Here is a 13540-nt window from a genome sequence, read left to right as displayed (position 1 = left end):
GTTTCTCTCTCATCGATGTTTCTAACTCTCTATATCTCTCCCTTCCTCTCTGTAAAAACTCAATAAAATATATTTTTTTTAAAAAGTATCGGTATAATATGAGCAACCTAAAAATCAGGGAGGTGGAAGAGCTCAAAGTTTTAACTGTTTTTTTGTTTTGTTTTGTTTTGTTTTAGTTTTGTGCTCATTTTTGTATATTATAAAGAAACTAAAAAACAGTATTTTCTACTGTATTTTAGATATACTTTTCAGGCATAACTGAATATAATTATGTGAACACACACATATGTGTATACCCACAAACATATATATATATATATATATATATCACTGTCCTATACTAACTAGTTCTTTTAGCTTCCTCCTTGCTTCAATAAAGCCAATTTTTCATCTTCTTTTTTCCTCCCTTTTTCTTTATATCCCCTCTAAGTCTTTGGCTGTGTGTCTTTTAGTATTCTTTTTTTATCTCCCTTATTTGCTGAATCTAATGAATTGACCAACAAAATAAGACCCGAGGCATGGAGGCATGAAACAGAATGACATACCTAGATGTGGGGAAGGGGAGACAAGAGATAAACCAAAGAACTTATATGCATAGCCCATGAACACGGGCAATAGGGTAGTGAAGACCAGGGGGTCAGGTGGGGTGGGGACGCTGACATGTGCCCTGACCAGGAATTGAACGGTGACCTCCTGGTTCATAGGTTGACACTCAACCACTGAGCCATGCCAGACAGGCTGACTTCATACTTTCTATGGAAAGGGTATAAAATGTAATTTATCCTATATAATAAAAGGCTAATATGCAAATAGACAGAATTGTGGAACAACCAAACAACTGAACAACTTGTCGCTATGATGTGCGCTGACCACCAGGGGGAGTGTGCAGAACATGATGGACATTGGCAGTGGCAGGACAGTGGAGCAGGTGAGCGGGGGCGCCAGACCAAGGTGGGGCACCAGTCGCTGTCATCAGGGCGAGCCTCTGGTGGTTACTGAAAATTCTTTGCTCCCGTGTGCCATGGCCCCGTCTGGTGCTCACACCCACAGCCAGCACTGGAGCCGCTGCTCACACACACTGCTGGTGCCCAGCACCAGTCCCGATCACTCAGTGCCATCAGTGGGTGTCAGTGGCAGCTGCCGGCCCTGATAATCCCTGAGGGCTTCTCCACCTCCCGCTGCTCCTGAGGGGTGATTGGGGAGCAGCCGCAGCTCACACCCGCTGACTGTGCCAGCTCCATTTGCACCCGTTGCTGGTGCTGGCCCCAGTAGCTTCATGCCGTCAGTGGGTGCGAGCAGGGCAGGTGTCGTCAGCGTGTGGGAGCTGCAGCCGGGCCAGCAGCACGTGCAGCCCAGGTGGGGGCACTGAGGATGGGCCAAGACACACTCCTGTGCCCACTGCAGCTTCATGACCCATAGTTTCTTTCAAGGTGCATGAATCCGTGCACTGGGCCCCTAATTGTTAATAAGCAGCTGCTCCTGTAACTGTCCTTCTCCATTACATAGGCCACAGATACCTGCCTCTGAAGTACTGACCCCGTCACTGACCTCTCTTTTTTAACAACTCACTTTGATCCCCTCTACATTCTAAATTATCATCAGTGGCTCACCCTTCACCCCACAAACATACACCCCCAGTCCCGTTATTTTTATATTATTCTAGGAATGCATAAATGTCCTGGGCCCCTAAGGGGATTATCCAACTTCACCTCTGAATGAAGAACCAAACTCATTGCATCTTATGAGCTCTACAAGTGCCCACCACAGCAGTGATGGCAAGGGGGTCATGCTGGCTCCCAGGAAAGTAACTGGCAGGCTGTGTCTGCATGCCCCCTGTGGCTAACTGAGCTCTCCTTCATCAGCCTGAATGGGAATAGTCATGCTTCCGTCCTGTGACCAGGGATCACTGGCTGTAAATGTGACCAAGCTGTTGGGACTCAGATTAAAACAATAGTTACATCCAGGCAAGTCACTTTGAATAATACAGATGCCAAACTCTTGCCTAATCAATCATGAATATGAATAATGGGTGGTAGACTCAAGTTTGGGTTGACAAGTGGGTGACTAAAGGGGTAACTTGCATGTACGACAGAGAAGGAAAGCATGAGGTATGACATATATTCTGTATATGGGGCAGCAGGTACAGATGCAAGGCCTTTGTAAGAGCAGGATTTGAGATAGAAAAGAAAATAAATTATTAATTGAGTGCTGCTACTTAGCCAGGTACTGCATGCCTAAATTACTAAATCTTTATCAGACTTCATTCATTCATTCATCACCTCTCTTCTTGATGCTGTAACATACACTGTTCTAGGTACTAGAGACGTAACCGAGAAAGAAACAGAAAAGGTTTCAGTATTATGGAGCTTATAGGTGGGAATTAGGAGGAAAGAAATAAATACCTAAATAAATAAGTAAATAAATAAGATGATTTCAAAGAACAATAAATGCTACAAAACAGTAACATAGAGAACTGTGCTAGAACAGGGTTATGAGTAGTCACATTTTATGGAGTGGTTAGGGCTGGCAATTCTGAAGAGAGGACATGTTAACATGCACTTGAGTGATGAGCAGATACTGAGCCCTGTGTGGAGATCTGGAGGGAGGAGGTTCCCAGCAGAAGCATTAGCATGAGCAAAGGTGCTGGCGTTGGAATGATGAAAGATGGCCGAGGTAAAGAGTCCTGGGATGAAGGGCAACCTTTGCTGGCTCAGCTAGTGCATTTCTTGTCAAAGTCAAATATTCATATTCTAATCTTCCTGTGCTAAACATCCATTGGGGGATTTCAAAAACAGGGAGTGGCAATGACATGATTCACAGGACATTATGGGGTAATGGATTGTGGAAGACTAGCCCATTTACTCATAATGAAACATTGCGGATAGAAGCCAGTGGCATTTCAGAAGTTACACAGACGTTAGAAAGCAGAGCTGGGTTTTAAACAGAGGAAAGGAGATATTATCTCCTTTGAGACTTTTTCTAGGGCACCAAGTGGACATAACCTTGAACTATCAACTAATGTAATGCTAGACATTGGTCAACATTTATAAAAGTTTATTTTTTTTCCTTTTTTTGATACAGGGCACAGAGTATTTTGAAGCTGCTGTCAACACCTTTACCTTACTACAAAACACTTATTTCTATTATTAGTTAATTTCTAATGCCTTTTAGATGTCATTGCCCCCTGATTTTGCACACAACCAATCCCACTTTGTTGTGTGTGTTGTTTTTTTTTATAAGTATACTGTTGAAAGTATTACAGAGGTCTCCTTTTACCCTCCCACCCCCCACCAATTAACCTCTCTACCCTTCTATGCTCCCTCTCCAGGCCTTCCCCACACTATTGTTTGTCCATGGGCTATGCATATATGCATATGAAGTCTTTGTTTAATCTTACCACCTTTATTGTGTGGTTGAGAATTGGAGTGAAATTGAGAATGGAGCTCTGGTCATGTGCATAGTTTGAAAAAAAAAGGATTTTTATGAGTTGACTCTAGGGGAAGAATTTTCAATCTTTTGAAAAGGTTGTATTAATGAAATATAAATGTATAAACAAGTAGCTTACTCATGCTTCTTGCTGTCACAGATTAGCTTGCAGTGCACCAATCTCCTACCCAAAACAAAAATAAATGCTGACTAAAAGACAAAGCACATCTGCTTGAGGACATCATGGAGCTATGAAGATAGCGCGAACTGAAGACCCAAATTCCAGAAAAAAGGACGGAAATGTCACCCCAATAGCCAGAGTCAGTCTTTCTCTTGAGAAGAAGTAACATCAATCTTAAACTCAGTTCTTTAGAGAAGAAATGAAAATACTTTTAGCTCATTTTGCAAACCAAAAATATCAATATGAGAAGTCATGAACTTCTGGACTTCTCATATTGATATTTCCTTCGTAACAAAGGAAAAAATTCAAATCAATCTCTCATTAATGTAGATACAAACACACTAAAAAAAATATTAGGAAACCATACCCAATAATAAAAACTCCAATGCATACACCTATAATAATAAAAGCATAATATGCCAATTAGACCAGACGTTCTTCCTGACTACCTTCCAGATGAAGCCGGGGCCGCGAGGGAAGCCCAGGTCCCAGGTGCCAGAGGGCAGCCGGGAAAAGGAAGGCCTGTTCTTGCACAAATTCCATGCATCGGGCCTCTAGTGTAACAACAAAACATTAAAACTTAGGTACAGTAATCTCCCTTACTCATAGTATCACTTTCCACAGTTTCGGTTAAAAGATGTATCCCCCACGGATAAGTGGTGACTACTGTAATTAAAATGTATACCAATAATGCAAAGCAGATTTAAATTTCAAAGTTATCAAATTCTCTCATTTGTCCTAAATAAAGCAGAAAACCATGTGATTATCTCAATAAAGGAGGAAATCACACCACATGCCATATACAGAATCCATTTTAGATAAAGTGAAGATCTAAATATGAATGACAAAATAATAAAGGTTCTAGAAGATAGAATATGATCATCTTTTCATGACCATGTGTAGGTATAAAATAAGCAATAACCATGAAAAAATGGCGATGGACTAAACTGCTTAAAAATAAGAACTTTTGTTCATTGAAAACGGTGTCTAGAGAGTGGAAAGGCAAGGCAAGCCACAGAGTAGAGGAAGATATCCAGTGGTTCTCAACCTGTGGGTCGCGACCCCTGAAAATACATCCTGCATATCAGATATTTACATTACGATTCATAACAGTAGCAACATTACAGTTATGAAGTAGCAACGAAAATAATTTCATGGTTAGGGCTCACCACAACATGAGGAACTGTATTAAAGGGTCGGGGCATTAGGAAGGTTGAGAACCACTGAAAGCAATACATACCTTTCACAAAGCCCTTGACTCCATAATATATAATGAAGTCCTCTATATCAATAAGAAAAGGAATTAAGGAAAATTCAAATAAAATACAATCCTAAGATTTGTACAGACATGTCACAAAAGGTCATACACAAACAGTCACTAAACATATTAAAATATGAGCAACCTTCTTATTCATCAGGGCACATAAATAAAATTCACAATAAAATACTATCATACAATCACCCAAATTGTAAAGGGACAAAAGATAGGTAAGTATTGGCAAGAATACGAAGCAGTAGCAGCTCTTACACTTCGCTGGCTGAAGTAACACGAATGTAATTACCTTGGAAAGCTGTTGCTTTGAAGTGGAACATAAGGATGTACCCAGTAGAAAAGTGTACCTACATATATCCAAGGATGTATACAAGTATGTTTACAGTAATCCTATTTTGATAGATTAGCCCCACATTGCTAACAACTTCATCATCCCACAAAATTAGAATGGGTGCAAAACAGCTACACTCATGCACTGGAATATTGTACAGCCAAGGGAATGAACTGCTTCTGCCACTCACAAAAACATGGACAAATGTCAAAAATGCAATATCAAACAGAGCAAGTCAGACCTAAAAGAATACAGACTGTAAAAATTTATCTGTGGAAATAGAACTCAAAAAAGTATGTATCTTTGGGGAGAAGTTGTGGCTGAGAAGAGCCAGGAGGTGGGCTTCAGGGATGTTGGTGATAGTCTCTTTGTAGGCTCTGTGTATGTGCATTCCCTTTGTGAAACCCATCAAGCTGTTCACCAATGATCAGTGCTCATGGTGCACGTCTGCTGCGGTTGGCTGTCACGGTTGGCTGTCACTGCCTCCTCTGTCCTCTTCATTCCAGGACCAAGGCAGAAGGATATGCAGTTCTTTTAGTGGAAGGAAAAGAGACCAAGACACAATCACATGATGCATCCTGACTCTGCTGCTCAAGGGACGCATGGGCCACTTCACTTTCATCATGACCAGCGCAAGTCACAGGACACCCTGATGTCCATGGGGCAGCAAGAGCAGTTGTTCCACTGGGCTGGGGAGGAAATATTTTGACAGATACTACAATTTTTCCCCAGGGGTTTTCTTTTGGACAGAGTAATTTCACACACTTAAATAGCAAACTTTCTTTCTTGATAAATTTAAAGCATTCAATTGAAACAAGATTAAAAAAGTGGTTTTTAAGAATTCCCAAAACCTCAAAGAAATTATAGGAAATTGATTGCAAATAAAACTGCTCGTAAATCTGTTGGGTAAGATTTCTCCGGCAGCAGGTTTACAAATGCCCGGACAATTCATGCCTCTCATCCATCTGCCAAAGCCGAGTTACTAATCACACTGAATTGCAACTTCAGAGCTACTTTTGGAATCTACTTTTATTCTGACCCCAGAGGTGTTATCTATAAAACCACTGTAGAAAACTTTAATTGAGTAAATAGACCATTTCCCCACCCCCACCCCCGAAATGATCACAGTATATATGCAGTTATGTAACCAATTTAAATGCAAATGATTCAGATTAGATTAGTTATAACTGAACTCCTTTAAATCATGTATAGTCTTAAAAACATTTCATATTTCTCATAAATGAATAGTATTAACCTTTCTATCCCCTCAGTATAGCTAAGATGACTTTGCACTGTCACTATGAGAAAGACAAATTGTGTGTGAGGAAGTTTGTTCTTGTGGGACTGGGAGGTGCTAATGTTCATGAGGACCTACTGTGTGTCAGGAAGCCTCTTAGGCTACTTTTACACACTAGCTCATGTTTTTCACAATTAGTGGAGCTACAGCTTCTTTTTACAGAGAAAACTCTTTTGGTATATCACCTATAATGTCCCCCAAAGTCCTGCAAATTATAAACCCCCAATTATCTGTGCAGTATAATATGTTCCAAGACCCCCAGTGGTTGTCTGTGTCTGTGAATATTAACAACTCTATATATAGTATATTTTGTTTTGTTTGTTTTTTATACATACATACCTATGAGAAAGTTTAATTTGTAAATTAGGCATAGTAAGAAATTAACAGCATTAAGTATTAATGAAATAGAATGATTATGGCAATACACTGTAATAAGTTATGTGAATACAGTCTCTTATCTCTCAAAATATCTTACTGTACTCTGCTCACTCTTCTCATGATGATGTGAGATGGTTCAATGACTATGTGATGAGTTGAAGTGAATGATGTGATGAGATGAAGTGAATGTGATGTAGCATTAAGCTACTATTTGAACTGATGATATGTCAGAAGGAGGATCAAATCTAACACGTTTCTTTTTACTTCTTTAAATTTCATGGACAGAAGTTTCATTCTTACCATAACCTTAGCAAACTTAGCATACCATTTTTTTCCTTAGTAAGTTAAAAACTTGCACCTTTTTACTTAAAGAAAGCACTTTACAGTGTTTCTTCAGCATATCTGAATTGCCAGCATCACTACTCTTGCACTTTGGGGCCATTATTAAGTGACATAAGGACAATTGGAATGTCAGCACTCTGGGACTGCAAATGTCCACTGATAGTCAAATTAGCAAGTCAGTGACTAATGGTTGGGATGCACGTACGCTGAGGGAAAATGTGCAGTGAGGGGATATGCTGGGGATGGGAGGATCCGTGTCCTGTGCAGAATGGAGTAGAACTGTGTGAGGTTATATCATGCTACTCAGAACAGAAAGCAATTAAGAACTTATGGCTAGTGTATTTCTGGAATGTTTCATTTAATATTTTCAGACCACCATTGACCCAGTAACTGAAACCACACAAGGCAAAATCATAAATAAGTGGGTGCTACTATATTTACCTAAATAAGTTACTCAAATCCATATAGCTATTAATCCAAAGTTCATGGTTCTTTGAAAAATCACCCTCACCCTTCTTTGCTTCCACTCTTCAGTAATAGTTGGAAACTATAGTATCACAGCATAGCTAACAAAAAAATCCACTGATTGCAATACTCCATGTATATTAATTACCATTTCAGTTTTAATTTGATCATAACTTATTTTGTATACATTTCCTTCTGAACAGTGAAAGGAAACTTGTAAATAAACTGTGATAGATATGGTTCAACACCTGGTACATTGTGAGTTACAATGTTTTGTAGTATCATTGATTTATAAGGCCTCCTCATTGACCATATAAAAGATTACAAAATGAAGGTGATATTAACCACAGCAGGTATATGTGTGTGTGTGTGTGTGTGTGTGTGTGAGAGAGAGAGAGAGAGAGAGAGAGGGAGATGTGGGCACAGATTCACAAATGGGTTTGGGACAAAGATCTCTGAATGGACAGATGGAAGGATGAGTTGATAACCTAACCAGTCAGTGTAATAATACTGCATGTGCCATCAAACACATGATAGCTGTTGGGCTTTCCTCACTCTAATTTACAGCAGAGATAGACTGTAAGGACTGATGATGGAATTTAGAACAGCCCAGACATTCCTTTAACCCCTCCCCCAACAATTTTTTTGTTAAAAACGTTTCTTTTTCAGACTAATTTTTTTATTTTGGTTCTATATAGTATTTTTGATGCTGGTTATGAAAACAGTTTGTAACTCGTCTTCCTATAAACCATATTTTTTTACCATATTTTCTTAGTATACTCGTCGACGACTGAAAAAGAACATTTTGTGAAAACGAGTATACACGTTTCTGCCGGGGAAGGGGTTTAATTGCACCTAAACTAGCAGAGTTGAAACTAGAAAAGAGATACCCCATGGACACTTGCTCTGACTTCATGTCTTGGACCGCATTCCTTAATGAATAATTATTAAAACCTCAGGTTTTTCTATCAGAAAAAGATAAATATTGAAAATATATTTTTAAAAGGAGAAATTTTAAATTACTTATGGTTTATGTTGCAATATTTACTTTTATGTATTAGAAAGGTTTTTTGTAAAGAAGAAAATGTATTTTTGGGGGGGTGCAGAGGACCTAAATAGACTTTTCCAAAGAGGATATGCAAATGGCCAAGAGACATGAAAAAATGCTCCATGTCACTGATCATCAGAGAGATGGAAATTAAAGTGACAATGAGATGTTACCTCACACCTGCCAGGATGGCTACCATCAATAAATCAAAAAACAACATACTGGCAAGTATGTAGAGAAAAGAGAACCCCTGTGCACTGTGGTGGGAATGCAGACTGGTACAACCACTATAGGAAACAGTATGGAGTTTCCTCAGAAAATTAAAAGTGGAACTGACATATGACCCAGTGATCCCATTTCTACGACTATATCCGAAGAAGCCTGAAAAACCAATTAGAAAGAATATATGCACCTCTTTGTTCATAGTAGCATTATGTGCAGTAGCTAACACCTGGAAACAGCCCAAGTACCCATCAGTAGATGAGTGGATAAAAAAGCAATGGTACCTTTATACCATGGAATACTATGCAGCAATAAAAAGCAAAGACCTCTTACCCTTTGAGACAGCATAGAGGGACTTGAAGAGTATTATGCTAAGTGAAATAAATCAGTCAGAGAAAGACAAGAATCACATAATCCTACTTATATATGGACTCTATGAGCGAAATAAACTGATGAACAAAATAGATCCAGAGACATTGAAACATGCAACAGACTGACATATTTAGAGGGAAGCAGGAGTGGAGGGAGAAGAGCAGGGAGAGATTAACCAAAGAACATATATGCATGTATGCAGAGCCCATCGACAAATATTAGTGCAGGAAGGCCTGGGGACAGTGTGGAAGAGAGGTGGAAGGGAGTCAACAGGGGAAGCATCTGTAATTACTTTAACAATAAATATTTTTAAAGCATATTTTCATTAATGCACAAGCCCATTTCTCCTTCTTATGCATTGTTCATGTTCACGACTCTCAATGAGAATAGGTCGTATGACCATCTTGGTGTGGTCAGAGCCCACGCTGCCCTGCATGGGTATTGCTACTGCTACATAGCTCCCTGTCCCATCCTGTCCTGCTCACTCATGGGGGTTCCCTGCCCCCTGCCCCATCAGGGCCTGTGTCTCAAGGAGCCCTTTGCAATCCTCATGTGTTGACAAATGCAGTCAATAAAGTAATGTTCTTTGTGAAACAAACAAATTCCGTTTTAACATATCTTCTATTGATTTTCAAGGGTCTTGTCAGGAAGGAGGAGAAAAGGGACAAGGAAGAGGAGAAGGAAAAAGAACTGATAATAATTACCATCTGCAGGAAAAATTCCAAGCTGTAGTTCGGTCTTTCATTTTGATCTTTCCCCATGCCTGGGCCACTATATGTCTGCCTCTACACAGTCTCATTATAATATTGATGTGCTTTTATTATCTATAATAATAAAAAGGGTAATATGCAAATTGACTGAACAACTGTCCAGATGTTCTTCCGGACAACCCCCTGGACGAAGCTGGGGCTGCAGCTACAGGATTGAGGAGGCTGCTGTGGCTGTAAGGGAGGGATCCAGGCAGCCACCGTGGCTGCAAAGGCCTACTCTTGCATGAATTTCGTGCATCGGGTCTCTAGTTACTTTAATAAATGACACAGCATCTATGTTTATGACATCAGTCTTCCCATTCAACTTCTGAACAGTATAAAAGTTCAGTGACAAGAGATCCAAACAGACATTTTATTTATTTTTCCAATGTCTGCGTGAATGGCACTTAAAAACATTCTGATGTTATACAGAAGAGTCAACCTTCACTTATATGTGTGAAAATAATTACTTAACTAGGACCACATGGCTGTTGTTTCATCAGAAGAGGCCTGTTTTTTCAAATAAATCTTCTAACTTTAATTCATACAAAGATTGTTCCCACTGTGGAGCACTCCTATAACCTCCCAGCCACGCTCAGTGCTTCTGGAATGTCTGCACCCCCGAAGGTGCAGGTTATTCCAGCTGCATTAGCACATTGTTCTAAATGGTACCCCTTCCTGGGAGTCCTATATCATGAATCACTCACCTTTCAAACCAATTCTGTTTTGGGCCAGATATATAGATAGATACACGAAGACATATATCGTTTTTATGTAAGACTCTTTGATTTTAATGTGTTGGCATGGAAAGTATTATATTGCTTTATTTTGTGTCTGTATTTCAATTAATAATAACTAGTCACCAGTTAACTGTATTTGCATTTGCTGAGTGCCAGCCACAGTGGCAAGAGCTTCTTAAGGATCATCTCATGTAATTTAACAGCACCCCTAGAGGTTAGTGCCAGTATATTACAGCAAAAACGATTATATTGTAGTAAGTGGAGTTAAAAAGAAATTACATGAAATGTGGTGCCATGGTATGAACAAGGTAATGGAGTGGGCAGTGTGAGTCTGTGTGGTTAACCCGGTGACAGTCTGGGGTCCTGGGGCAGTGAGGAAGGTCAGCGCAGCTCTGCAATCCCAGTCTCTACCGGTTTGGCCTGGAGTTTGGTGCCACCTGTGGGCGGTTTTTAGTTCCAGCTGCTGAATATTCTGGACAGTGGTCAATCTAGCAACCTCAGTGAGTTGGTGCCCCCCCCCACCTTTTTTTAGCTTTATTCAGAGATATAGGGACTCCCTGATATCCTAACCATCTCAGAAAATAAGAAGTTTAGCCCATCCTCATTAGAGAAGGTAATGGAAAGAGAAGTTGATCCAATTTCTAACATGTAATAGGCAGCAGTTTGGGACATGGTATCAGAAAGTTTAACTTATTTGCAATTTGAAGAGAAACTTTCCTTGTTAATGCGGCTATTAAGAGGTGGAGACTCATGGACACGACAACAGTGTGGTGACTGCCATAGGGAGCGGGCAGGAGGGGTTAGAGAGGGTATAGGGGGAGATAAATGGTGATGACAGGAGATTTGACTCAGGGTGTGAACACACAATACATTATACAGACGATGTGCTGTAGAATTGTATACCTGAAACCTGTATAATTTTTAAACCAATGTTACCCAATTAATTCAATTAAACAAAACAAAACAAAAACAAACAAACAAACAACAACAACAAGAAACGAGGTGGAGATGCATGGGAACCCAAGCTGATCTTGTGGATAAGATAGGAAATTGTCCCAGGACACACAGGTATAAATGCCAGAGCCTACATTGAACCAAAGTTGGTTCACCGCCCAAGTCAACATGAAGCCATCCAGGATATATATAACGGATATTTAAAAGGTAATAATTTATGTGCCTTGTTTCATTTGGGAAAATCAGGTGGAAAGTGTGGCTGTCGTTTGTAAAGGCTTCCTGTGCTTTAGGACCAGCTGTGAGGATGTGCAGAGGTAAAACATGCAAAGTCTATAAATGCTTCCCTTAAGAAATTGGACATCTGGCAAGCTCCCAGAAAATGGACCTTTCTCTCCTCCCCTCCCATCATCTCTGAATTTTTATATGAATTTATTTGAGCAGTAATTTTCATGAGCTACACTTCAGCATTCCTCCTCCTGCTGATGCATGCCCTGGCCCTGGGGCATCACAGGAGCTGCGGGTCACAGTCAGTGAGCTCCAGGGCCAGGGCTTGGCTGCAAACCTGTCTGCTGCGAAGCCGTGGCCTTCCCCACACAGTCTGCGTCCCTGCCCCCCCATCCCGCTGCTAATTCAGGAACTCACTCTGAGACACTGAGATATCTGTCTTTAATGTCCCCTTTCAAAAGGCAGACAAGAGCATGGGTAAGCTGGCAATTGTTATTCAGCGAGGCGCAAGGAGCAAGGCTGTGAATCAATCACTCATCTAAGACCACGCCACCATCCACTCTGCCTCACAGGAAGCAGGAAACACTGAGGGGAGCTCCTTTCTTTTCTGTGAGGATGAGCAGAACAGTCTAACTGCAAGAGGATCAATGTCTGTGCATTGTGCTTTCAGAGCCAATAATCCACTAGTCGGCCCAGTGGTGTCCTTTGAGACCCACAGAGACAAGCATCACTCTATGTGGTGAAGCATGAAGAGGCTAACCCAGAAATGCCCCCAATGAAAGGCAGGAGTAAATGGGGTTCAGGTTCGCTCTTTTTCCTTTCTGATTTCATGCTTAATGTTATTGGGGACTTGGCCAATCATGCAGGTCAGAGATTAAAAATAGCATTAAGCGAGAGAGGCAGAATCCTTGAAATCCAGTCAAGCTCTCCAGAACATCCTTGACGGATCTCAGGGCCCTGAGCCCACAGTGGCATCTGCAGCCTATTCGAACCCAGCGGTGGTGCCCTCCTAAAGTCAGAGTCCCACGCTTGCTCACATGGAAGGAAACAGATACTTTTAAAAAATCATCCCAAGGAAATTTTATTAGAAAAGAAACGGGTGTGTTTCTATTAATGAAGACTGAGGGTTGCCTAACAAAATCAGCAGTGAAATGGCCACCATAGCAAATAGCTTCGATTTTTATTTTCATAGATTGATACCCAGATTTGTTTATTCTTGTTAGAGCCCCTCAGCTTTTCGTGAACATGTATTTTGTTCTTGACATCATCCTGGGCACAGGGAAATACAACATCGAAGTAAAAATGGTTTCATGATTTGCATTTGATCACAGTTTTTAGGGAAGATAGATGAGAAAGCTAACAAGTTTAAAACAGGTAAACCCTAGTCAAGATTATGGATCTGATGCTATAAAAGCCCATTGAAGAGGCATCTAAATCAAATCCGGATTTGTGAGTGTGTTTGTGTATATGTGTGTGTGTATCTAAGAAGGCTTATCATGCAATTAAATATTGAAGATGAGGAGAGAGCCGTATATGT

The sequence above is a fragment of the Myotis davidii genome, unplaced genomic scaffold (assembly GCF_000327345.1).
Source record: "Myotis davidii unplaced genomic scaffold, ASM32734v1 scaffold373, whole genome shotgun sequence".
Taxonomy (NCBI): Eukaryota; Metazoa; Chordata; class Mammalia; order Chiroptera; family Vespertilionidae; genus Myotis; species Myotis davidii.
Note: the sequence above shows the minus strand (reverse complement) of the source record.